The sequence below is a fragment of the Aegilops tauschii genome, chromosome 4 (genome assembly GCF_002575655.3).
Source record: "Aegilops tauschii subsp. strangulata cultivar AL8/78 chromosome 4, Aet v6.0, whole genome shotgun sequence".
Taxonomy (NCBI): domain Eukaryota; kingdom Viridiplantae; phylum Streptophyta; class Magnoliopsida; order Poales; family Poaceae; genus Aegilops; species Aegilops tauschii.
This window is the reverse complement of record NC_053038.3, coordinates 123,251,579-123,277,500: the sequence shown is the minus strand read 5'-3', so window position 1 is coordinate 123,277,500 and position 25,922 is coordinate 123,251,579. Positions and strand designations below refer to the sequence as shown.

Below are 25,922 nucleotides of genomic sequence, written 5' to 3'. Positions count from 1 at the left end.
CTTCTCGCACTCGTCCCGTCTAATCAAACAGCTGCACGCACGCCACCGAGTATGGTTAAATTTCGACACGGTAAATATAATACAACCGTTTGTGATATTAACATGTGAGCTTTTTGTTTCAAAAAGGACTTCGTTGGCTACTAATGTGTGCGCCTCTTCTCAAACTGGACGATTTTTTTACCACGGCATATATGTGCCATGTCATGAAACCATGCCAAGTTTCATGTTTTTTGGGTGACTTTTTGATTTACTGGGATTTAAAAACGAGATTCTCATTGTTTCAGGATGACGACAAGTTTGTAATTCGTTCTCATTCCTTAAACGAGACCTAAACATGCACCCAATGACACATGTATGATTTCCCACCCATTTTGCTTCACTGGAGCATGTGGTTGTAGTTCAAATTTGAATTATGGACTACATTAAATGCATAGAAAACTTAGTAATTAGTAATATATATACAATGGCCAAACGAACCATGAACAGTTTCAAATTTCAGCCCGACACTCCTGTTATTCTATGTTGCCTGTAGAAAACAAAGTTCAAGGCGAGAAGAGGCAGCGATTATCGTTTCACCCACAAGAGGGGCATGTTTCCCTACCGGAACCACGAGGGTTGCATAGGCTCCGGTTTGTAAAAGGCTTGTAATATAGCTTCGCCCAAATTGGACAATTATATGTACCATGTAGTGACACCATGCCAAGTTTCATGATTTCCTGGTGAGTTTTGGATTTCCAGACATTTAAAAACTGAGATTCACAATGTTTGTGACCAAGCCAGGACGGCCAGACAGTTGAATTCGTTCCCATTCGTTCCATGGGACCTAAACATGCACCCGAAGGAAACATGTACGTTTTTTCTAGCCATTTTGGTGCACTGGAGCATGTATTTGTAGTTCAGATTTGAATGATGGACATTAAATGCCTAGAAAACTCAATTAACTAATAAAAAAGGTCAAACGAACCCTGAATAATTTCAAAGTTTAGCGCGAATCTCCAGTTGTCCCGTGTCGCGTGTAGAAGAAAATACAAGGCTAGAAGAGGGAGTGATTATCGTTTGGCCCACAAGGGGACACGTTTCCCTATCGAAATTAACCACGAGGGTTCTTGCGACAGGCTCCAGTTTGTAAGAGGTTTGTAATAAAGCTTGGCCCAAATTGGCAATGTTTTTACCACGACATATATGTGCCATGACGTGACACCATGCCACCTTTGATGACTTTCTGGTGAGTTTAGGAGTTATGGGGACTTAAAAATCGAGATTCGAAATGTTTGAGGACGAGCCAGGACACCGGTACGGTTGTAATTCGTTCCCATTCCTGGCATGGGACCTAAACATGCACCCAAGGACACATGTATAATTTTTCTAGCCATTTTGGTGAACTGGAGCATGTATTTGTAGTTCAGATTTGAATTATGGACATTAAATGCCTAGGAAACTCAATTAGTGTCTAAAAAGGCCAAACGAACCCTGAATAAGTTTAAATTTCAGCACGGATATCCCGTCGTTTCATGTTGCCCGTGGAAGAAAATACAAGGCGAAAAGAGGCAGTGATTACGTTTCGCCCACAAGGGGAACACGTTTCCCTATCAGAACCATGAGGCTTCTTTGAGAGAAGCTCTAGTTTTTGTAAGAGGTTTGTAATAAAGCTTGGCCCAAATTGGACAATGTTTTTACCATGACATATATGTGCCATGACGTGACATCATGCCACCTTTGATGACTTTCTGGTGAGTTTAGGATTTATGGGGACTTAAAAACTGATATTCGAAATGTTTGAGGACGAGCCATGACACCGGTACGGTTGCAATTCGTCCCCATTCCTGGCATGGGACCTAAACATGCAACCAAGGACACATGTATAATTTTTCTAGCCATTTTGGTGAACTGGAGCATGTATTTGTAGTTCAGATTTGAATTATGGACATTAAATGCCTAGGAAACTCAATTAGTGTATAAAAAGGCCAAACGAACCCTGAATAAGTTTAAATTTCAGCACAGATATCCTGTCGTTCCATGTTGCCCGTAGAAGAAAATACAAGGTGAAAAGAGGCAGTGATTATGTTTCGCCCACAAGGGGGACACGTTTCCCTATCGGAACCACGAGGCTTCTTTGAGAGAAGCTCTGGTTTGTAAGAGGCTTGTAATAGAACTTGCGCCACAATGGACGAAAAAAATTCCTCGACATATAAGTGCGATGTCGTGACACCATGGCAGGTTTCACGATTTTCAGCTTAGATTTGGATTTATGGGGATTTAAAAACCGAGATTCTTCTCACGAAATGTTTTCAAATAGCACACGGTTCACTCACGAAAGCCGATATTCAATGAAAACTTCGTGGAAACCATATTTTAAAGTTTCATAAAAATATGAAAAAATGTGGGATGTTAAGAAGGTGATGTTTTATTGCGACACAAAATTTCAAGTTGAAAAACATTACGAGATGTGAGCTATGAAAAAGACAAATTCCGCCCTAAATAGTGATATTACTATTCGGCACTATTCAACACTTGGAAAATAGTCTTGATAACCCACAAGTATAGGGGATCGCAACAGTTTTCGAGGGTAGAGTATTCAACCCAAATTTATTGATTCGACACAAGGGGAGCAAAAGAATATTCTCAAGTATTAGTAGTTGAGTTGTCAATTCAACCACACCTGAAAAACTTAATATCTGCAGCAAAGTATTTAGTAGCAAACTAGTATGGAAGTAACGGTAACGGTGGCAAAGGTAACAGTAGCAGTTTTGTAGTAATTGTAACAGTGGTAACGGTAAAGTAACTAAGTAAAGATCAATATATGAAAAGCTCGTAGGCATTGGATCAGTGATGGATAATTATGTCGGATGCGATTCCTCATGCAACAGTTGTAACATAGGGTGACACAGAACTAGCTCCACTTCATCAATGTAATGTAGGCATGGATTCCGAATATAGTCATACGTGCTTATGGAAAAGAACTTGCATGACATCTTTTGTCCTGCCCTCCCGTGGCAGCGGGGTCCTATTGGAAACTAAGGGATATTAAGGCCTCCTTTTAATAGAGTACCGGACCAAAGCATTAACACTTAGTGAATACATGAACTCCTCAAACTACGGTCATCACCGGGAGTGGTCCCGATTATTGTCACTTCGGGGTTACCGGATCATAACACATAGTAGGTGATTATTGACTTGCAAGATAGGATCAAGAACTCACATATATTCATGAAAACATAATAGGTTCAGATCTGAAATCATGGCACTCGGGCCCTAGTGACAAGCATTAAGCATAGCAAAGTCATAGCAACATCAATCTTAGAACATAATGGATACTAGGGATCAATACCTAACAAAACTAACTCGATTGCATGGTAAATCTCATCCAACCCATCACCGTTCAGCAAACCTACGATGGAATTACTCACGCACGACGGTGAGCATCATGAAATTGGTGATGGAGGAAGGTTGATGATGACGACGACGACGGATTCCCCTCTCCGGAGCCACGAACAGACTCCACATCAGCCATCCCGAGAGAGATTAGGGCTTGGCGGCGGCTCCGTATCATAAAACGCGATGAATCCTTCTCTCTAATTTTTTCTCTCCGAACGTGAATATATGGAGTTGGAGTTGAGGTCAGTGGAGTCTCAGGGGCCCACGAGTAGGGACGACAATGGGGCCCCATACCCGCCAAATCCATGGGGATTTCATCCATTAGGGGCGGGGGATGGGTGAAAATCTTCCCTATGGGGATATTTACCGAACTTATTTATTCCCCATAGGGTACAACGGGGATGGGGATGATATACTAGTCCCAGCTACCCAACGGGGACCCGCATTTTAGATATGACATGTAGGACCATATGTATGTCTATATATACATGATACAGTCAACCCTAAAAATTTCAATAACCCTACCTCTCATCCGATCGTGCTCACCTCAGCCGCCGCCATGATGAAGAAGTCAACACGTCCTACTCCTAGATCTGCAGCAACAGGAGAAGCACAACGCCGAAGCTCAAGGTTCCTAGGTAACGCTGATGCATCAAATTCATCAGCCACGACCCAGACACCAGCAGCCGGACGAAGAAGGGGATAGGAGAAGCCGACCGCTTCGACGTAGCAGAGGCCGGCGGCGGCAGCCACCACCACGGAGTCCGGCAGCAGCGCAGGTGCGCCGTCCGCCTGAGACACTCCCCGCCATGGAGTCCGACGACGGCGCAGGTGCCTTCCTCCCCGGTCGCCGTGCCCCGCCATCCTTAGCCACACCTAGCCGTCCTCCCTGCCCGCCGTCCCCCGCACCTCTTCTAGTCGATTGGCCCTCATGCTCCGGCGTGGACATCTTCTGCTGATGGAAATTGGCCCATACACGATGGAGATTGGAATTTGTGAAGATTGTTTTTCATGTATGTCTCACATGTAGTATCTTGTAGTACTGATCGGCATCCAGACTTTTTAGATTCAGTCATGAAGCTGAAATTTTAGATTGATTTAGTACTGGTCATCATCCACAATTTTTTTGAGAAGATTTAGTTGTTTTTGGTCGACCCTTGGCTTGCAAACTTTTAGATTGATTGTAGTACTGTTCATCAATCATCATCCACTAATTTTTGGGGGAGATTCAGTTCTGAATTGTGCCGTGCTAGCACTGAATAATTACTCAGTAGTTTCAGAAATTAAAATCACATAATGATTGATTATGATTTTTCACACTTCTTTACTACCACAACAGTCTATTTACATGAATTGATTTGTACGCATGCATATGATAAATGTAGTATCATTTTTCTCATGATCTTTATGTAATTAGTAACTACATATATTACTCAATACCATATATATTCTTGCATTTAACGTGATAATAATTTAGTGTGTACAAATCAACACATATCCATTTATTCTTTGCACGTAGTGGGAGATAAGTAGCATTTTCAACATGGGGTAGCAGTACTGTACTGTACTGATGAACAAAATCATATGTTTTAAACTTCTTTCATCTTGTAGATCCTTGATCCATTGGATTCCACCACTGGAAGCAGCAGCCTAGTCACCGCCCCTACTCTGACATCCCCTTAACATGAAGCTGATGAGGTACCAGTATCACAGGCTGAGCCCATGAATACAGATTCAGTTGTCATAGAGGAAGACAGCAAAGAAGATGAAGCACAAGCGGAAGAAAATGAAGCAGAAGAAGTAGTCGTTCGTCCTAGGAGGAAGTTGACATCTCCTGTTTGGAAGGAGTTTAAGAAAGTAAAAGTGATGAACAGAATGAAGGCCAAGTGTAACTGGTGCTCAAAGAAGCTTGAAGGGGAACCAAGAAATGGAACGAAGCATCTCCTTGACCATTTAAAGATTGTACATGGAAAGAAGGTTTAGAGGTGAGTCAATCTAACATTGTACATGGCACCATTTTTCAACTTCAAAGATTTTTATCTATTCATCAAGCATTTTTTTATGGTTGTCGTTATGTGTTTCTGCAGCGCATCACACTATAAAGGGGGTTCCTTCTGTACTTACTACAAGTCAGCTCAACTTCAACAAATAATGATGCCGAACACATACCAAGGCTGTAGCTGTTAGCTTGCTACCACTGCAATACTTTTGTGCACGATCATGTTTACCTTAAGTTAGTTATGGTCACATGGAACCTTATGTTGGAGTCAATAAATTATGTCAAGTGAGTCAGACAAATTTCGTAGTCAATAAATTATGTCAAGTGAGTCGGACAAAATTTTGTCCTTATTAAATGTGGTGTTTGCATTGATACTCTCTTTAAGCGTGTGCTCAAGCTATTCAATATTTCTATGATATTTGTGTTCAACAATGGTGCATACAACATCTTGTCTCCATGTACCATTATTAGTGCATTTTTATTTGTTATTTCACTTTAATAAATGTTGATTGTATTTTATCATATTATATATATATGGTTATTTGTTTATGGGGATGGGGACCCTAATGGGGCCCCGCTCCCCAGTGGGGCATGGGTATGGGAAAATTTCATCCCCCGTCATGTAAACGGGGATGGGGATGGGGTGATGGGGAATAGATGGGTACGGGGATGTTCTATGGGTCCCCATAGGGGATTGTCCCCATTGCCATCCCTACCCACGAGGCAGGGGCGTGCCCAGGGGGTGGGCGCGCCCCCCACCCTCATGGACAGGGCGTGGGCCTCTTGGTGTTGATTCTTTCGCCAGTATTTTTTATGTATTCCAAAAATATTCTGCGTGAAGTTTCAGGTCATTCGGAGAACTTTTATTTCTGCACAAAAATAACACCATGGCAATTCTGCTGAAAACAGCGTCAGTCCGGGTTAGTTCCATTCAAATCATGCAAGTTAGAGTCCAAAACAAGGGCAAGAGTGTCCTCAAGCAATTCAGTTGACAAACTGAAAGTGATAAAGAAAAACTTTTACAAACTCTGTTTTCTCTTCGTTGTAAATATGTAAATCCAGCATTCAAGTTTTCAGCAAAGATTATGAACCAACCATATTCACAATAACACTTAGGTCTCGTGTTTACTCATATCAATGGCATAATCGACTAGCGAGCAATAATAATAAATCTTGGATGACAACACTTTCCCAAAACAATCATAACTTGATATAACAAGATGGTACAAGATGGTATCTCGCTAGCCCTTTCTGAGACCGCAAAACATAAATGCAGAGCACCTCTGAAGATCAAGGACTGACTAAACATTGTAATTAATGGTAAAAGAGATCCAGTCAGAGTCATACTCGATGTAAATTAATAGTAATGCATGCAAATGACAGCAGTACTCTCCAACTAATGCTTTTTAATAAGAGGATGATGACTCAACATAAAAGTAAATTGACAGGCCATTCGCAGAGGGAAGCAGGGATTTGTAGAGGTGCCAGAGCTCAATTTCGAAACAGAGATAAATAATATTTTGAGCGGCATACTTTCATTGTCAACATAAATATCTTCCATGCTACACACATTATAGGCGGTTCCCAAACAGAATGGTAAAGTTTATACTCCCCCACCACCAACAAGCATCAATCCATGGCTTGCCCGAAACAACGGGTGCCTCCAACTAACAACAGTCCTGGGGGAGTTTTGTTTGCAATTATTTTGATTTGAGCATGAGACTGGGCATCCCGGTGACCGGCCATTTTCTCGTGAGTGAGGAGCGGAGTACACTCCTCGTGAGAATAACCCACCTAGCATGGAAGATACAGACAACCCTAGTTGATACATGAGCTATTCGAGCATACAAAACAGAATTTCATTTGAAGGTTTAGAGTTTGGCACATACAAATTTACTTGGAACGGCAGGTAGATACCGCATATAGAAAGGTATTGTGGACTCATATGAAATAACTTTGGGGTTTATGGAAGTGGATGCACAAGCAGTATTCCCTCTTAGTACAAGTGAGGGCTAGAAAATTAAAGATTGGGAAGCGACCAGCTAGAGAGCGACAATAGTCATGAACATGCATTAAAATTAATAAACATTGAGTGCAAGCATGAGTAGGATATAATCCACAATGAACATAAATATCATGGAGGCTATGTTGATTTTGTTTCAACTACATGCGTGACATGTGCCAAGTCGAGCCACTCGAATCGTTCAAAGGAGGATACCGTCCTATCATACCACATCACAACCATTTTAATAACATGTTGGCACGCAAGGTAAATCATTATAAACTCCTAGCAAATTAAGCATGGCATGAGCAACTTAATCTCTAATTGTTATTGCAAATATGTTTCATTCATAATAGGATGAATCAGAAACGATGAACTAATCATATTTACAAAAACAAGATAGGTGAGTTCATACCAGCTTTTCTCATCTCAATCAGTCCATCATATATCGTCATTACTGCCTTTCACTTGCGGTGTGGATAATAATAATAATAGTGCATGTGCATTGGACTAAGATGGAATCTGCAAGCATTTAATACAAGGGAGAAGACAAGGTAATATGGGCTCTTTGTTAAATCGACAATAATGCATATGAGAGCCACTCAACATTTTCATCATGGTCTTCTCCTCTCGACCCCCAAAGAAAATAAATAAAACTATTTACACGGGAAAGCTCCCAACAAGCAAAAGAAGAACGAGAAATATTTTTGGGTTTTCTTTTAATTATTACTACTACAGGCATGGAAAGTAAACTAACTAAAAGCTACCACTAATTTTTAGGTTTTTCTTAAGGTTTCTCAAACACACAAGAAGAAGGCTTAAAACAGAAAATAAACTAGCATGGATATTATAATGAAAAAGTATGAGCACTGACAACTGGCATGAGTGTGTGAACATGAATGTAATGTCGGTGAGAAATACGTACTCCCCCAAGCTTAGGCTTTTGGCCTAAGTTAGTCTATGCCCATGGATCAAAGTGGTCCTCTCCAGTGTACGGAGGAGTGTCCTCTGGGTGCCACTGGTTGGCGATCTCCTCCAGATCCCACTGATAAACAGACTGACGGTAAGGATCAAGTGGTGGCTCCGGCTCAGGCTCTGGAGCTGATGTCAGGCTCCAGTATGCATGAACGGCCTCCGACGACACAAGGTACGTGCCTGAAAATATGTTAAACAAAGAGGGAGCAGGCAAGGTAATAATCTCATAGTAGTTTTTTTAATCAAATATCAATCTATATTTAAGCATCTTCTTTTTATCCTTAACAATAAAATCATGTGCTACCATACTCTTATAATCTAGAAAAATAGGAGGTAGCAACTTCTCCTCCTTCTCATAATGCCTAATAGGTATGTTAAAGTGTGCAGCAAGGCGCGAAGCAAAGATGCCACCGAAGATGGGGCCCTTTGTACGGTTCAGACTTAATCGTTTAGCAATAATAGCGCCTAAACTGAAAGTTGTATCATGAAACAAAGCATGGCACAAAATAACAATATCAGGAGCACTGAGATTTCCACTGTTCCCGCGACCAATTAAACATCTACTAGCAAATATTGCAAAGTAACGTAGAACAGGAAAATGTATGCTAGTGATTCTTGCATCGGAAACTTTCCTCGTTTCCCCTACAGCAATCATATCAATAAACCCTTCCACATCATTACGATGTGGTTCCTCTATGCTGCCCGCAAAGGGTATCTTACAGACCCGGCAGAAATCATATAGTGACATCTCCTTAACCTCATCATATAAATGAAATTCCACCGAAGGTGGTGATTCCTTAGCATGAAAGTAAAAAAATTGCATGAAAATATTAGTGAGGAGGAGATACTGTTCGCGCTGGTCGCGGAGGAAGTCGATGAGGCCTGCATTCTCAGCCAAATAATAAAAGTCATCATGAATCCCGGCTCCTCTCAAGAACTCATCACAAGGCCATTCACACAAGCGAACTTCCGCGGTGCGAGGAAGATTATATTTGGGCTTCTTATTCTCTTCACTTTGCTTATCCCTCGAGCTTCGGCTCGAAGAGCCCCTCAACAATCTCTTCATCATTTTCTTGCTCTGAAAATTTCTAAAAATTTTAGTGACTCAAAATAAAAGTGAACCAAACTCAACGAAATTGATAGCAACTACTCCCACAAGTGCCTAGAGGCTATATCATGCATTAGAACTACTTGGGACCATATAAATTTGACATGCAAGCTCAAGAACAGGGTCACCTAAGCAGCAAAATTTTGCAATAAATAAAGCACTAGAACAAAAACTAATTGGACCATTGGGGGAGTCACATACCGAAGAACAATCCCCCAAAGCAGTTTTGTGAATGGAGCTTTGAGCAAGGAGATCAAAAATCGCAGCAAGATGAGCTAGAACACGGGTTTGAGCTGGAGGATGATTTTTTCTGGAGGAAGGAGTGTGTGGGTGCTGGAATAAGTGGAGGGGGGCCACATGGGGTCCACGAGGCAGGGGGCGCGCCCTAGGGGGTGGGCGCGCCCTGGACCCTCGTGGCCAGGTGGTGGCCCCCTCTGGTGTGTTCTTAGTGCTAGATATTCTTAAATATTCTACAAAAAATCATATTTCATTTTCGGGACATTTGGAGAACTTTTATTTTCGGGGTATTTTTTATTGCAAGGATAATTCAGAAAACAGACAGAAAATACTGATTTTGCTTTATTTAATCTAAATAACAGAAAATAAATGGAGGGTACATAAGGTTGTGCTTTCTAACTTCATCCATCTCATGCTCATCAAAATGAATCCACTAACAAGGTTGATCAAGTCTTGTTAACAAACTCATTCCGAATCGCATGAAACTGGAGAATTTTTCGAATAGCACTAGGTTACCTCAACGAGGATATGCACGTCCCCAACAATAAGAATATCATATTTCCTCTTGATAGTAGGAAGAGGAAATTCAAAACCTCCAATAGTAATCGTTGGATTTTTTCCAATAGAATTGATACTGTGGACTTGGGGTTGTTTCCTCAGAAAGTGTACCGTATGCTCATTACCATTAACATGAAAAGTGACATTGCCTTTGTTGCAATCAATAACAGCCCCTGCAGTATTCAAAAATGGTCTACCAAGAATAATAGACATACTATCGTCCTCGGGAATATCAAGAATAACAAAGTCCGTTAAAATAGTAACGTTTGCAACCACAACAGGCACATCCTCACAAATACCAACAGGTATAGCAGTTGATTTACCGGCCATTTGCAAAGATATTTCAGCAGGTGTCAGCTTATTCAAATCAAGTCTACGATATAAAGAGAGAGGCATAACACTAACACCGGCTCCAAGATCACATAAAGCAGTTTTAACATAGTTTCTTTTAATGGAGCATGGTATAGTTGGTACTCCTGGATCTCCTAGTTTCTTAGGTATTCCACCGTTAAAAGTATAATTAGCAAGCATGGTGGAAATTTCAGCCTCCGATATCTTTCTTTTATTTGTAACAATATCTTTCATATACTTAGCATAAGGATTCATTTTAAGCATATCAGTCAAACGCATAGGCAAAAAGATAGGTCTAATCATTTCAGAAAATCGCTCAGAATCCTCATCATCCTTTTTCTTGGATGGTTTACGAGGAAAAGGCATGGGTTTCTGAACCCATGGTTCTCTTTCTTTACCGTGCTTCCGAGCAACGAAGTCTCTTTGATCATAACGTTGATTCTTTGATTGTGGGTTATCAAGATCAACAGCAGGTTCAATTTCTACATCATTGTCATTGCTAGGTTGACCATCAATATGAACATCATCATTAACATTATCACTTGGTTCATGTTCATTACCAGATTGTGTTTCAGCATCAGAAATAGAAATATCATTGGGATTCTCAGGTGTGTCAACAACAGGTTCACTAGAAGCATGCAAAGTCCTATCATTTTTCTTTTTCTTCTTCTTAGAAGAACTAGGTGCATCAACATTAGTTCTCTGAGAATCTTGCTCAATTCTCTTAGGGTGTCCCTCAGGATACGAAGGTTCCTGAGTCATTTTACCCCCTCTAGTCATAACTCTAACAACATTATCATTTTTCTTATTATTTAATTCATTGAGCAAATCATTTTGAGCTTTAAGCACTTGTTCTACTTGAGTGGTAACCATAGAAGCATGTGTACTAATAAGTTTAAGTTCACCTTTAACTCTAGACATATAATCACTCAAGTGTTCAATCATATAAGCATTTTGTTTCAATTGTCTACCAACATAAGCATTGAAGTTTTCTTGTTTAACAATAAAATCATCAAACTCATCCAAGCATTGGCTAGCAAACTTAATAGATGGGATTTCACCCTTATCATATCTATAGAGATAATTTACCTTTACTACCTGTGTCGGGTTATCAAGACCATGTATTTCTTCAATAGGTGGTAAATTCTTAACATCTTCAGCTTTAATACCCTTTTCCTTCATAGATTTCTTTGCCTCTTGCATATCTTCAGGACTGAGAAATAGAATGCCCCTTTTCTTCGGAGTTGGCTTAGGAGTTGGTTCAGGAAGTGTCCAATCATTTTCATTACTCAACATATTAGTCAATAGCAATTCAGCCTGATCAACAGTTCTTTCCTTGAAAACACAACCAGCACAACTATCCAGGTGGTCTCTGGAAGCATCGGTTAGTCCATTATAAAAGATATCAAGTATTTCATTTTTCTTGAGAGGATGATCAGGCAAAGCATTAAGTAATCTGAGAAGCCTCCCCCAAGCTTGTGGGAGACTCTCTTCTTCAATTTGCACAAAATTTTATATTTCCCTTAAGGCAGCTTATTTCTTATGAGCGGGGAAATATTTAGCAGAGAAGTAATAAAGCATATCCTGGGGACTGTGCACACAACCAGGATCAAGAGAATTAAACCATGTTTTAGCATCAGCCTTTAATGAGAACGGAAATAACTTGACGATGTAGTAGTAACGAATTTTTTCCTCATGAGTGAATAGGGTAGCTATATCATTTAATTTAGTAAGATGTGCCACAACAGTTTCAGATTCATAGCCATAAAAAGGATCAGATTCAACCAAAGTAATTAACTCAGGATCAATAGAGAAATCATAATCCTTATCAGAAATACAGATAGGTGAAGTGGCAAAAGCAGGGTCATATTTCATTCTAGCATTCGAAGACTTTTCTTCCAGCTTAGCTAACAGTTTCTTAAGATCATATCTATCATTGCAAGCAAGAAAATCTCTAGCATTTTCTTCATCCATAACATAACCCTCAGGTACATCAGGTAATTCATATCTAGGGGGAGAATCTTCATCATCACTTTCATCAATATTATTAGTTTCAATAATTTCATTCTCTCTAACCCTAGCAAGTTGTTCATCAAGAAATTCACCTAATGGCACAGTATTATCAAGCATAGATGTAGTTTCATCATAAGTATCATGCAAAGCAGAAGTGGCATTATCAATAACATGCGACCTATCAGAGTCAATAGCAGAAGCAGGTTTAGGTGTCGCAGGTTTACTCATAACAGAAGGTGAATCAAGTGCAGAGCTAGATGGCAGATTCTTACCTCCCCTCGTAGTTGAGGGATAAATCTTGGTTTTTTCGTCTTTCAAGTTCCTCATAGTGACTAGCAGATATAAATCCCAAGTGACCCAAAGAATAGAGCTATGCTCCCCGGCAACGGCGCCAGAAAATAGTCTTGATAACCCACAAGTATAGGGGATCGCAACAGTTTTTGAGGGTAGAGTATTCAACCCAAATTTATTGATTCGACACAAGGGGAGCCAAAGAATATTCTCAAGTATTAGCAGTTGAGTTGTCAATTCAACCACACCTGGAAAACTTAATATCTGCAGCAAAGTATTTAGTAGCAAACTAGTATGGAAGTAACGGCAATGGTGGCAAAGGTAACAGTAGTAGTTTTGTAGTAATTGTAACAGTGGCAACGGTAAAGTAACTAAATAAAGATCAATATGTGAAAAGCTCGTAGGCATTGGATCAGTGATGGATAATTATGTCGGATGCGATTCCTCATGCAACAGTTATAACATAGGGTGACACAGAACTAGCTCCAGTTCATCAATGTAATGTAGGCATGTATTCCAAATATAGTCATACGTGCTTATGGAAAAGAACTTGCATGACATCTTTTGTCCTACCCTCCCATGGCAGCGGGGTCCTATTGGAAACTAAGGGATATTAAGGCCTCCTTTTAATAGAGTACCGGACCAAAGCATTAACACTGAGTGAATACATGAACTCCTGAAACTACGGTCATCACCGGGAGTGGTCCCGATTATTGTCACTTTGGGGTTACCGGATCATAACACATAGTAGGTGACTATTGAATTGCAAGATAGGATCAAGAACTCACATATATTCATGAAAACATAATAGGTTCAGATCTGAAATCATGGCACTCGGGCCCTAGTGACAAGCATTAAGCATAGCAAAGTCATAGCAACATCAATCTTAGAACATAATTGATACTAGGGATAAAACCCTAACAAAACTAACTCGATTACATGGTAAATCACATCCAACCCATCACCGTCCAGCAAGCCTACAATGGAATTACTCACGCACGGCGGTGAGCATCATGAAATTGGTGATGGAGGAAGGTTGATGATGACGACGGCGATGGATTCCCCTCTCCGGAGCCCCGAACGGACTCCAGATCAGCCCTCCCGAGAGAGATTAGGGCTTGGCGGCGGCTCCGTATCATAAAACGCGATGAATCCTTCTCTCTGATATTTTTTCTCCCTGAACATGAATATATGGAGTTGGAGTTGAGGTTGGTGGAGCCTTAGGGGGCCCACGAGGCAGGGGGCGCCCCCACCCTCGTGGATAGGGTGTGGGCCCCCTGGTGTTGATTCTTTCACCAGTATTTTTTATATATTCCAAAAATATTCTCCGTGAAGTTTCAGGTCATTCCGAGAACTTTTATTTCTGCACAAAAATAACACCATGGCAATTCTGCTGAAAACAGCGTCAGTCCGGGTTAGTTCCATTCAAATCATGCAAGTTAGAGTCTAATACAAGGGTAAAAGTGTTTGGAAAAGTAGATGCGATAGAGACGTATCATGTTTCAACTTGAAATTTGGTGTGGCAATAAAACATCATCCTCTTAACATCCCGCATTTTTTGATTTTTTTTTAAACTTCAAAACATCTTTTTCTCGTGGTTTTCACCGGTTTCCACAGAATGTTGGTTTCCGTATGATATCCCCCCCCCGCTGCACGCGCGATCTGAGTCGTGCTTCTGACTGGCCAGAACCCAAACCCCACGGATCGTACGTGTGCATCGTTGGATGCTCCCAGATCGAACGACAACCCTGAGCCCTTTCGACAGCACATGAAGTACATGGGTAAGCACTGTGCGCATGCGTCGTGTAGCTCACGCTTCCTTCTATACTAGGTTTTCATTCAAAACAGGCTACCGTTTCTCGCCACTCCTCTCATCGGTTTCCCGCCTCTTCTCCCAGATATGCATGATGTAGATGTTCGTTTAATTCTTATAGTTCATCTCATCCAAAATCTATTAGTTTTATAAAAAAACTATTTTAAGATTCATGGAATTGTGCATTGTAAAGGTAAAAACAAAAAGTGACAATTCATTTTGAAAAAAAGGTTTGGGCAATTAAGATATGGAAGATTCTAGAGAACAAAGGAGAAGTGCTTGTGTTTTGAGGTTTGTGCATTATGCTTAAGTTCAACCATGGAGTCTTCTAGATTGTACATGTGGCAGAATCTGGCGGAATGTAGATGATATCCAACGGCCAGTAGTGCTCGGATTTGCCATCTCTGTACCGTTGGATTGGCTTCATCCAACGAGCAACTTTCAAAGTTATTCGCACACTATATAGGTGTATAGATGTATAGATATATATAGATGTGTCCCATGCTAGACAAAATAAAGTTTGAGCGCATGCGTGGGACGACCCCCCCCCCCCCCGCCGCCTCGAAGTTGGGAAACTGACATCATAGGTATTGAACCAGGCTTGGAGTCGGGTGCGGTGTTCGGTTTGTTATGTAGTTGGCGTGGCCCATCGAAGTTGTGCATTTGGGATTTAAACACATCATACACCATCGTACCCATACATATTTTCGGGCCGCATGCAGCGTATACGGGGTCTTCTGATCGACCACGTCTCCATTGTATGGTTTTCTGTGACGACACGGATATCTGTGGGCTCCCCGAGTGTATATATATCATCCCTTTGACCGATAATGAGGGGTATGTGAGGGAGTCCTGGACTAAGGGGTCCTCGGGCGTCCGACCTGTTAGCTACGGTCCGGACTGATGGGCCATGAAGATACGAAGACCGAAGACTGCACCCGTGTTCGGATGGGACTCTCCTTGGCGTGGAAGGCAAGCTTGGCGACCGGATATGTAGATTCCTTTATTTGTAACCGACCTTGTGTAACCCTAGATCCTCCCGGTGTCTATATAAACCGGAGGACATAGTCCGGCGGGGGATATTCATTACCATAGTCATACAGGCTGAACTTCTAGGGTTTAGCCATTACGATCTCGTGGTAGATCAACTCTTCTAATACTCATATCCATCAAGATCAATCAAGCAGGAAGTAGGGTATTACCTCCATAGAGAGGGCCCGAACCTGGGTAAACATCATGTCCCCTGTCTCCTGTTACCATCGACCTTAGACGCACAGTTCGGGACCCCCTACCCGAGATCCGCCGGTTTTGACACCGACATTGGTGCTTTCATTGAGAGTTCCACTGTGCCGGCGACGAAAGGTTTGATGGCCCCTTCAATCATCGATAGTGACGCTGTTCAAGGAGAAACCTTCCTCTCTGGACATATCTTCGTATTCGGCGGCTTCATGCTACGGGCCAACTCGTTTTGCCACCTGGAGCAGATCGATAGCTACGCCCCTGGCCATCAGGTCAGATTTGGGAGTTTGAACTACGTTGCCGACACCCGTGGAGATCTGATCTTCGCCGGATTCGAGACCGCGGTGACCGCTCCCAGTCACCTTGACGAACATGACCTAAATCTGTCGTCAGACCGCATCCAGGAGATAGCTCCTATGACCACTCCGGCCTTAGATCCAGAGGGCACTGCGGCATGCAAGGATTGGAGGCTCAACCCCACCATGGAGGCCACAGATTCTCCGGCATTGGAGCCGCACATGGACTTAACCTCACACAATATCTGTGTTACCGGAAATCCGGACTCGTCTCTGGCTATAGGTTCCGAACCATGTGAGCCTGCGAACGCCGAACTTAATCATTTATCGATCTTTGAATTCAGTGCTGCAGACATCTTCCAACACTCGCCCTTGGGAGATGTGCTAAATTCGTTGAGGAATCTGTCCTTGGCGGGGAACTCACAGCCGAATTATGTTCGGTTCGAACTGAAGGCTGATGATGAAGGAGAATTTTGCTTCCCACCCACCACCCACTTCATAGCCATTGTCGAGGACTTAACCGACATGCTTGATTACGGCTCCGAAGACATCGACGGTATGGACGATGATGCTGACGGAGAGCAAGGCCAAGACCCGCCATTCACTGGACATTGGACGACCACTTCCTCATATAACGTCTACATGGTGGATACGCCAAAAAATAATAGCGGCGATGACAAGGAAAACCAAACAAAGGAGGACCCTCCTAAAAAACAACCAAAACGTCGGCGTCAGCGGCGCCGCTCTAGATCTCGCCACAGCAGGGACAACAACACCGGCATAGGAGACGATAACACTTCGGATGGCGCCGAAGACACAGAAGAACCCGATGAACAAACTGCCGACGAGGCCATCGGGAAGATGGGCAAGTCAGCCCTGACGAACAGGCCATAGAAGAAGACTCGGAGGATGGCAGTTACCATCCGCCCTCTGAGGAGGAGGCGAGCCTCGGCAACGAAGATTTCATCGTGCCTGAGGAGCCTCTGGAGCAGGAGCGCTTTAAGCTTCAGCTAATAGCCACTGCAAGGAGCCTGAAAAAGAAGCAGCAGCAGCTTCAAGCTGATCAAGACCTGCTCAATGACAGATGGACCGATGTCCTGGCAGCCGAGGAATACGGCCTTAAACGACCAACCAAAAGTTACCCGAAGCGCAAATTGCTACCTCGGTTTGATGATGAGGCGCCAGACCCCGCACCAGCATCACGCAATGCGGTTGATCGGCCACCGCGCGGCCGGGATAAAACGGCAACCCAAGGCGAAAAACAGACTGTCCCACCTCGCCGTAAAGGCAGGGATAACACATCTCGGGGCCATACATAGGACCTCCGGCAGACCCTGGATAGTAGAGTAGGACATACACGATCTATTTATGGATCGAGAGGACGTCCCTTGACACGTGATGATGGCTACCTATTCGGACGTGACAAACCTAGTCACACCCGAGCTGATAACCGCAGACGAACTCCATCGGAGCTACGGCGCAATGCGACCAGATACAAAGGCGCTGCACACCCTCTTTGCTTCACGTATGAAGTATTGGATCACGAATTCCCCGAAGGGTTCAAACTCGTGAACATTGAATCATACGACGGGACAACTGATCCCGCGGTATGGATCGAGGACTTTATCCTCCACATCCACATGGCCCGGGGAGATGACCTCCACACTATCAAATACCTCCCACTAAAGCTTAAAGGACTAGCTCGGCACTGGTTAAACAGCCTGCCTGAAAATTCTATTGGCGGCTGGGAGGACTTGGAAGAGGCCTTCCTCGACAACTTCCAAGGTACATATGTCCGGCCACCAGACGCCGATGACTTAAGCCACATAGTTAAACAGCCGGGGGAGTCCGCCAGGAAGTTCTGGACTAGGTTCCTAACTAAAAAGAACCAAATCGTCGACTGTCCGGATGCCGAAGCCCTAGCGCTTTAAACATAGCATCCGCGACGAATGGCTCGCCCGCCACCTCGGCCAAGAAAGGCCGAAATCTATGGCCGCCCTCACGGCCCTCATGACCCGCTTTTGTGCGGGCGAGGACAGCTGGCTGGCTCGTAGTAAAAATACGGCCAGCGAAGCAGGCCCCTCCGAGGCCAGAAATAACAACAGCAAGCTCCGACGTAGCAGACACAAACGCCGAAGCAATGGCGACAACACCGATCAAACTGCTGTAAACGCCGGATTCAGCGGCTCCAAGTCCGGTCAGTGGAAAAAGCCGTATCAAAGAAACAATCAGGGACCATCTAGCATGGACCGCATACTCGATCGTCCGTGCCAAATCCATGGCACCCCGCACAAGCCAACCAATCATACCAACAGAGATTGCTGGGTTTTTAAGCAAGCCGGCAAGTTAAACACCAAGAATAAGGAAAAGGGATCACAGAGCGAGGACGAAGACGAGGAGCCCCTGCAGCCAACCATAGGGGGACAAAATAAGTTTCCCCCTCAAGTCAAAACAGTGAACATGATATATGCTACACACATCCACAAGAGGGAGCGCAAGCGCGCACTAAGGGACGTCTATGTGATAGAGCCAGTCGCCCCAAAATCCAATCCATGGTCATCGTACCCGATTACCTTTGACCGTCGATATCATCCGACCAGTATCCGGCACGACGGATCAGCCGCACTAGTCCTAGACCCAATCATCGACGGATTCCACCTAACGCGAGTCCTCATGGACGGTGGCAGCAGCCTCAGTCTGCTCTATCAGGACACGGTACACAAAATGAGCATTAACCCATCACGGATCAAACCCACAAGGACTACCTTTAAAGGAGTCATACCAGGTGTAGAGGCCCGCTGTATGGGCTCAATCACACTAGAGGTCGTCTTCGGATCTCCGGATAACTTCCGAAGCGAGGAGTTAATCTTCGATATCGTCCCCTTTCGCAGCGGCTATCATGCACTACTAGGACGAACCGCATTCGCTCGATTCAATGCGGTACCTCACTACGCTTACCTCAAGCTCAAGATGCCCGGACCACGTGGCGTCATAACATTCAATGGAAATACAGAACGCTCCGTCCGTACCGAGGAGCACACAACGGCCTTAGCAGCAGAAACACATCGCGGCCTTTTCCAGCAGAACTTTAGTTCAGCGGCCAAGCCCCCGAACACCATTAAAAGAGTCTCGACTATTCCGCAGCAAGACAGTCTGGCTCGTCAAGAGCTTAACTAGCAATTTGGCCTCCGTCCAAGTCCCGATCAAACAGCGGCATTCGTACCACGCGTACATAACTACACACTCAAAATCCCATGGGTATCGACGGAGGCATAGCTAGCTCGCGATCCACAGTGCGGCTCGATAGACCCTAGGATTCGCACACCTTCACTTTCCCTTTTCATTTTGGGTTTTTCTCTTTTCAAGGTTTCTGCTGACAACCCGTTTGCTGGACATACCAAGGAGGCAAGGAGCTTTGGCGTACAAGGGAATCCCCAGGTGGTCTCTGCTAACGATTGCTATACGTCTTTTAAATACCCATACGCAGCTCGCTCTTGGTCATGGCATGTTAAATAGCCTTACTTGCTTATCGCATTATTTGTAAGTATGCCTCGGCGTATTAATGACATTACAATGGTAAATAAATGGTAGCGTTAGCTTATTACTTAATTTTCCCTGTTTCCTTACCTTTGTATTTATTACTCACTGCACACGTACACTCTGGTACATTTTACTTCACCAGGGGCTTTTGCGCCCCGCAGTACGGCAATAAAGTCCGAACACCTTTTTTAGTGCAGTTCGGCACCCCGAACTTATAGCATTATATGCATCGGCTCCGAATCATGTCTTTGGTCAATAGTTGGGTTGCCCAGCTCCTGTGCTTACTACCTTACGTTCCGCTATATCGGTTAGGGTAGTAAAGGGAGAACTACTATGATTGTGTCCCGGTTCTTCCGGACGAGCACCTCAGTAGAGAAAGCCGAAAACTGACTGTCATGATGCAGCGTGAGCCGGTCAGTTGTTCGAGAGGTCTCAAATCCTTAGAGATTTTTTCCGCTTATTGCAAAGAATCGGTTTCTTATCCGATCAGGTGCGTGTAACGCCCCAAGTTCGGCCTTCCAAATACAAGGGGCATCGCCAGAATTCTCATTGTCAAACTCCTATGGCTAAGTGAGGGCGATAAAGGCCGTATAGTCTGATTGCCTTGTTCGTTGCGCTAAAAACCTCCTTTAAGGACCAGAATATGGAGTAAAGAGTGTTTAGATTTATCCCGAACACCCCCGTAGTATCTACGTGGGGGCAGAAGCCGACGACTGGTTAACCCTCAGATTACATAAACGGCCGCACAGGAGGTCAAATTTTAAGAGTCACAAGCATTATATTACATAACGACCTTGTTTCATGTTACAAGACAGGATAACATGAATGTTTTCATGGGAATATAACATCCTTCGCACATTGCTCCACCACAAGGCGGGATCCCTCCAGGACACCATCAAAATACAGCTCGGGTCGGCGGTGCTCCTTGCCCTCAGGCGGCCCTTCGGTCATCAGCTTCTTGGCATCCATCTTCACCCAGTGCGTCTTGACGCGGGCGAAGGCCATCCGTGCACCTTCAATGCAGACCGACCGCTTTATGACTTCAAGCCGCGGGCAGGCACTAACAAGCCGCTTCACAAGTCCAAAGTAGCTATTGGGCATAGGCTCGGCAGGCCATAGCCGGACTATTAGGTCCTTCATGGCTAGCTCGGCCGCCTTGTGCAGCTTGACCAGCTGTTTCAGCTGGTCGCTGAAGGGCACCGGATATTCTGGTCCGAGGTATTGAGACCAGAACAGCTTCTCCGAAGAACTCCCTTCTTCGGCTCGATAGAATTCGGCAGCATACGATATGCTGCGCGGCAAATCCGTAAATGCCCCTGGAGAGCTCCAAATTCGGGTAAGTAAAAGGAACGTTTCCCTCACAGACTTGCTTTGGATAATGAAAGCCTTACCCGTCGCGATCTTCTTGGCCGCCTGGATTTCCTGGAGGGCGCTCTGGGCTTCGGCTTGGGCATCTCGTGCGCTCTGACGGGCCTTCGTAAGTTCGGACGCTTGTGTCTTAGAATCATGCTCCAATAACTCGTACTTCTTGACGGCGTCCTGGAGCTCTGGCTAGACCTCGTTGACCCGGGCCTCGTGCTTCTCGCATGCGGCGCGCTCCTTGGCCGCTTTGTCCTCGGCCTCGGCTAATGCCTTCTTAAGGGCCGCCACCTCGGTCGTGGCCCCTAACAAAGTTCATGACGCTTTAGTCAGCACGAAACATTCACCCTTCCTAAAATATACATGCAGGTTACTGCATACCTTGGCTGTCCTCCAGCTGCCTCTTTACGAGGCCGAGCTCTTCGTTGCCCCGCTCCAGGCTCTGCTTTAGGTCGAAGACCACTGCAGTATGAGAGGCAGCAACTAGCAACGATGCCTGCTTATTCACATGGACATCTTATGTTAGACTCCTGCAAAAATTGTTTTGATCCTCTGTTCAGCTTTTTCTTTCCGAACACCGAACAGAGCATCAGGGGCTATTGTCCACACTGTGATATTCTTTCTACCATTATTACCTTGAAGCCTATTAAAAGGCTAGCGTAGGCCTCAACCAGTCTGCTTTTGGCGGACTGAACCTTTTCGATCACCGCACCCATAAGGACACGGTGCTCATCCAAAATGGAGGCGCCTCGCAACGCTTCCAGCAGATTTTCCGGTGCCTCTGGTTGGACAGAGGTCACCGGCGGAACAGTCACACTTCCTCCTTTCGGGGAAGGCCGTTCACTAGACTCCGGAGCCGTGTAGGTCTCCAGAACGGTATCCGGCTGGGGGCCGGATGGGCCTTGGCCCCCATCACCAGTCCCCATGGGGGCTTTTTCCCCCATGTGTCCGGCGGCCGATGAGTCATCCTGGGGTGCCACCCTGACGATCTCCGGAATCTCCCCCCGGTCGGGGAAGGTCCTTTGGGACACCACCTCGTTACCGCCCTTGGGCGAGACAGAGTGTGCGGGTGGAGGAGACATGCTGGCCATCTCCTTTGAGTCCAGCGAACCCTCTGTTGAGGATCGCGGGGAGCCATCGCGAGCCGGACTGCAATGGCATAATTTAAAATATATTAATATCACAAAGGGGAAAGGCCAGGCATCTGGACACGCATAAAGTTTTTAGTACTCACGATGCAGCCCGAGGCTTGGTCCGGGGAGATTGCTCCGGACTACTATCAACATCCCACACGGAGTTATCCGCGAGGGAGCCCTTCCCCCTCTTGGGCGCCTTTGCCTCTAGATTCGTGGAGGTCGCCCTTTTCTTCCTTCCCCCCTGGGGGGGGGGGGAGTCGCTTTCTTCCTCGCCGTCAGCATCGGCGGCCGAATAGTCAGTCCCGTCTTTGGATGACGTGTCCGAAGCACCCTTTCGGTGAAGGCCACTCCTGGTCCCTCGGGCCGTCTTCTTGGCCTTCTTCTCCGGCACATCGTAAGGCGCCGGAAACAGCATCTTCGTCAGGAGTGGGGTTTCTTCGTCTTCGGGTAACGGAGCCGGACAATTAATCCGCCCCGCTATGTCGGCCCAGGCCTAAAAGAGAAATTGATAGGAAGGCTCAGTACCCTTCCTCAAAATATGTCCGTAAAGGCTATACCTTGAAAATATGAAAAAGCTTACCGAACTGGCCTGGCGCTTTAAGCTAAGCCCACGATCCTCGGTCGTAGGCGGCGGTGTCTCGCCGGCCTTGAAGAGCACTTTCCAGATGTCTTCATGCGTCGTGCTGAAAAGCTCTAGCAGCGTCTGGTGCTTGGCCGGATCGAACTCCCACAAATAGCAGGTCCGGCGTTGGCACAGAAGGATCCGGCGAATGAGCATAACCTGGATCACATTAACAAGTTTGATCTTCTTGGTTATCATGTTCTGGATGCACGTCTAGAGCCTAGTCAGCTCGTTCGAAGATCCCCAGGTCAGGCCCTTCTCTTGCCAGGAGGTGAGCCGCATCGGAACTCCGGATCGGAATTTGGGGGCTGCCGCCCAGTTGGTATCGCGTGGCTCGGTGATGTAGAACCACCCCGATTGCCACCCCTTCACCGTCTCCACAAAGGAGCCTTCGAGCTAGGTGACACTGGGCACCTTGCCCACCATGGCACCTCCGCACTCTGCTTGTTTGCCGCTCACCACCTTCGGCTTCACGTTGAAGGTCTTCAGCCATAGGCCGAAGTGAGGCGGGATGTGGAGAAAGGCCTCACATACAACTATAAATGCTGAGATGTTGAGGATGAAGTTGGGGGCTAGATCATGGAAGTCCAGCCCGTAGTAAAACATCAGTCCGCGAACGAACGGGTGGAGAGGGAATCCCAACCCGCGGACAAAATGAGCAAGGAACACCACCCTCTCTTGAGGTTTGGGGGTAGGAATGATCTGTCCCTTGGTCGGGAGTCGGTGAACGATCTCCTTGGCCGGGTATCCGGCCTCTCGGAGCTCCTTGATATCTTTCTTCTTAACGGAGGAGGCCATCCACTTGCCTCAAGATCTGGATCCGGACATTGTTGGAATGCTTTCGCGAACGGGGAAAGCTAGATCTTGGGCGCTAGAGCTCAAGGATGGATGGGCAGAGGAAGGAGAAGGCATGGGTGAAATGAGGACGAATCCTTATCCCCTTATAAAGGCCGTGAATGTCAAGCGCCCCCCACTCGCCCTAAAACTCGCCTATTCCCAAGGGTTGTGTAAACGGCACGGTTGGGTTACCCATACCCGTATTGATGAGAATCCCGCAATAAGGGGACACGATCTCTTCTTCGACAAGACGTGCCAATGGCAACCGCATCTCGAAATGTGGAACGGCAGACATAAAACGGTTCGAAATTATGACCGGGCGGACGTGATGTCACGCTGTAAAAAGTTGTCAGCGGATTGGACTCGTGGAGTATTATATTCTCTCTGCGGTTGTATATGGTGTGTGATAGGTCTGGATACCAACATCGCGTCCGGAGACTATCTTGGAGTTCGGAAAGGAGGGAACCCGCCTTGCAATGCCGAAGACGAATCTGCGCGCCGGACTCCTCGTCATTGAAGCCAGGTTCAGGGGCTACTGAGGGAGTCCTGGACTAAGGGGTCCTCGGACGTCCGACCTGTTAGCTACGGGCCGGACTGATGGGCCGTGAAGATACGAAGACCGAAGACTGCACCCGTGTCCGGATGGGACTCTCCTTGGCGTGGAAGGCAAGCTTGGCGACCGGATATGTAGATTCCTTTATTTGTAACAGACCTTGTGTAACCCTAGATCCTCCTGGTGTCTATATAAACCGGAGGACTTAGTCCGGCGGGGGGATATTCATTACCATAGTCATACAGGCTGAACTTCTTGGGTTTAGCCATTACGATCTCGTGGTAGATCAACTCTTGTAATACTCATATCCATCAAGATCAATCAAGCAGGAAGTAGGGTATTACCTCCATAGAGAGGGCCCGAACCTGGGTAAACATCGTGTCCCCTGTCTCCTGTTACCATCGACCTTAGACGCACAGTTCGGGACCCCCTACCCGAGATCCGCCGGTTTTGACACCGACAATATGTGTTGGCCATGAATGGATTCCTCCTAGTTCGTGTTAGGGCCGGTCACCGTCAAATGTCGGTCAACCAAAGCTCAAGCTCATGCGTTGTCAGGATTCCCTCCCAGATGCTCGGATTGCTGGGTTCGACCTACATCAAACCCTGCGTATGTATCTCGTCCTTAGCTACCTTGCCTTCATGGTTGTTGTCTATATAGAGAGGTAGGCACCACATCTAAATTGTACATTATTCTTATTCTATATTGAAAACACACATCACCCCTTCCCAACGTACATCATTTTGGGCTGCATGCAAGAGGTGCTGGTTTTGTGGTCCCTCTCGTGCGATTTTTATGATGGTTCAATCTATTGGCCCAAGCGGTTTATCGACAACAACTGTCATTTGACCAAACAAAAGATTCATTGGTCCGTCTTATGGTAGGTCATGGCGACATGCATGTATGACCAAAGTATCGATCATTACGTGCATCCGCCCCGCTGACACAAAGTGGGAGGTGGTGGGCCAAGCATCCTAGCTAGGTACGACATTATGTCATTATATATATCCTAGCTAGGTGGTTGTTAGGATGCTTTCGGGTTTGCGAGGCTGATGCCGCCAAAGTTATGCATTGTGTATTTAAAGTTTTAAACATCCCCAATATTCGTACATATATTTGTCCACTTCCAGGTGGTTCTTGACTTCTGGCCCCTCTCATCGATCTTCAACGACGCGCCCAACCGTGGGCCGGCGGGGTCAAAGTTGTGCATTGGAATTTTGAAAATCACAGACCACCCTTTTCACTCATATATATGTGGGCCACATGCTGGTGTGGCTGTCTTTTGACCCTCTCTAACGTTCTTTTTTGCTGCAAATACTCTGATGACCCTCAACGGACACGGGGTATAATATCTTAACTGTGTCCGATACAAGTGCGATGTGAATCACCACGACCGCGCAAGCGCGAGCAAATTAAGTGGAGGTACTGGCTCAACCATGTGCGATGCAAGTGCACTGAAATCACCACGACCGCGCAAGCGCGAGAAATCAAGGTGGAGGTACTGGTTCAACCGTGTGCGATGCAAGTGCGCTGAAATCACCACGACCGCGCAAGCGCGAGCAAATTAAGGTGGAGGTACTGGCTCAACCGTGTGCGATGCAAGTGCGCTGAAATCAC

General features: G+C 45.4%; 1 long non-coding RNA gene across 1 annotated transcript; it reads left to right on the top strand.

The window, feature by feature from the left end:
• The first annotated feature begins 3,888 nt into the window (after positions 1–3,888).
• Positions 3,889–5,785, top strand: LOC109758979 (uncharacterized). Its single transcript, XR_002231964.4, has 3 exons — positions 3,889–4,388; positions 4,987–5,360; positions 5,463–5,785. It is a non-coding gene; the product is annotated as an uncharacterized lncRNA (long non-coding RNA).
• Positions 5,786–25,922: the final 20,137 nt, after the last annotated feature.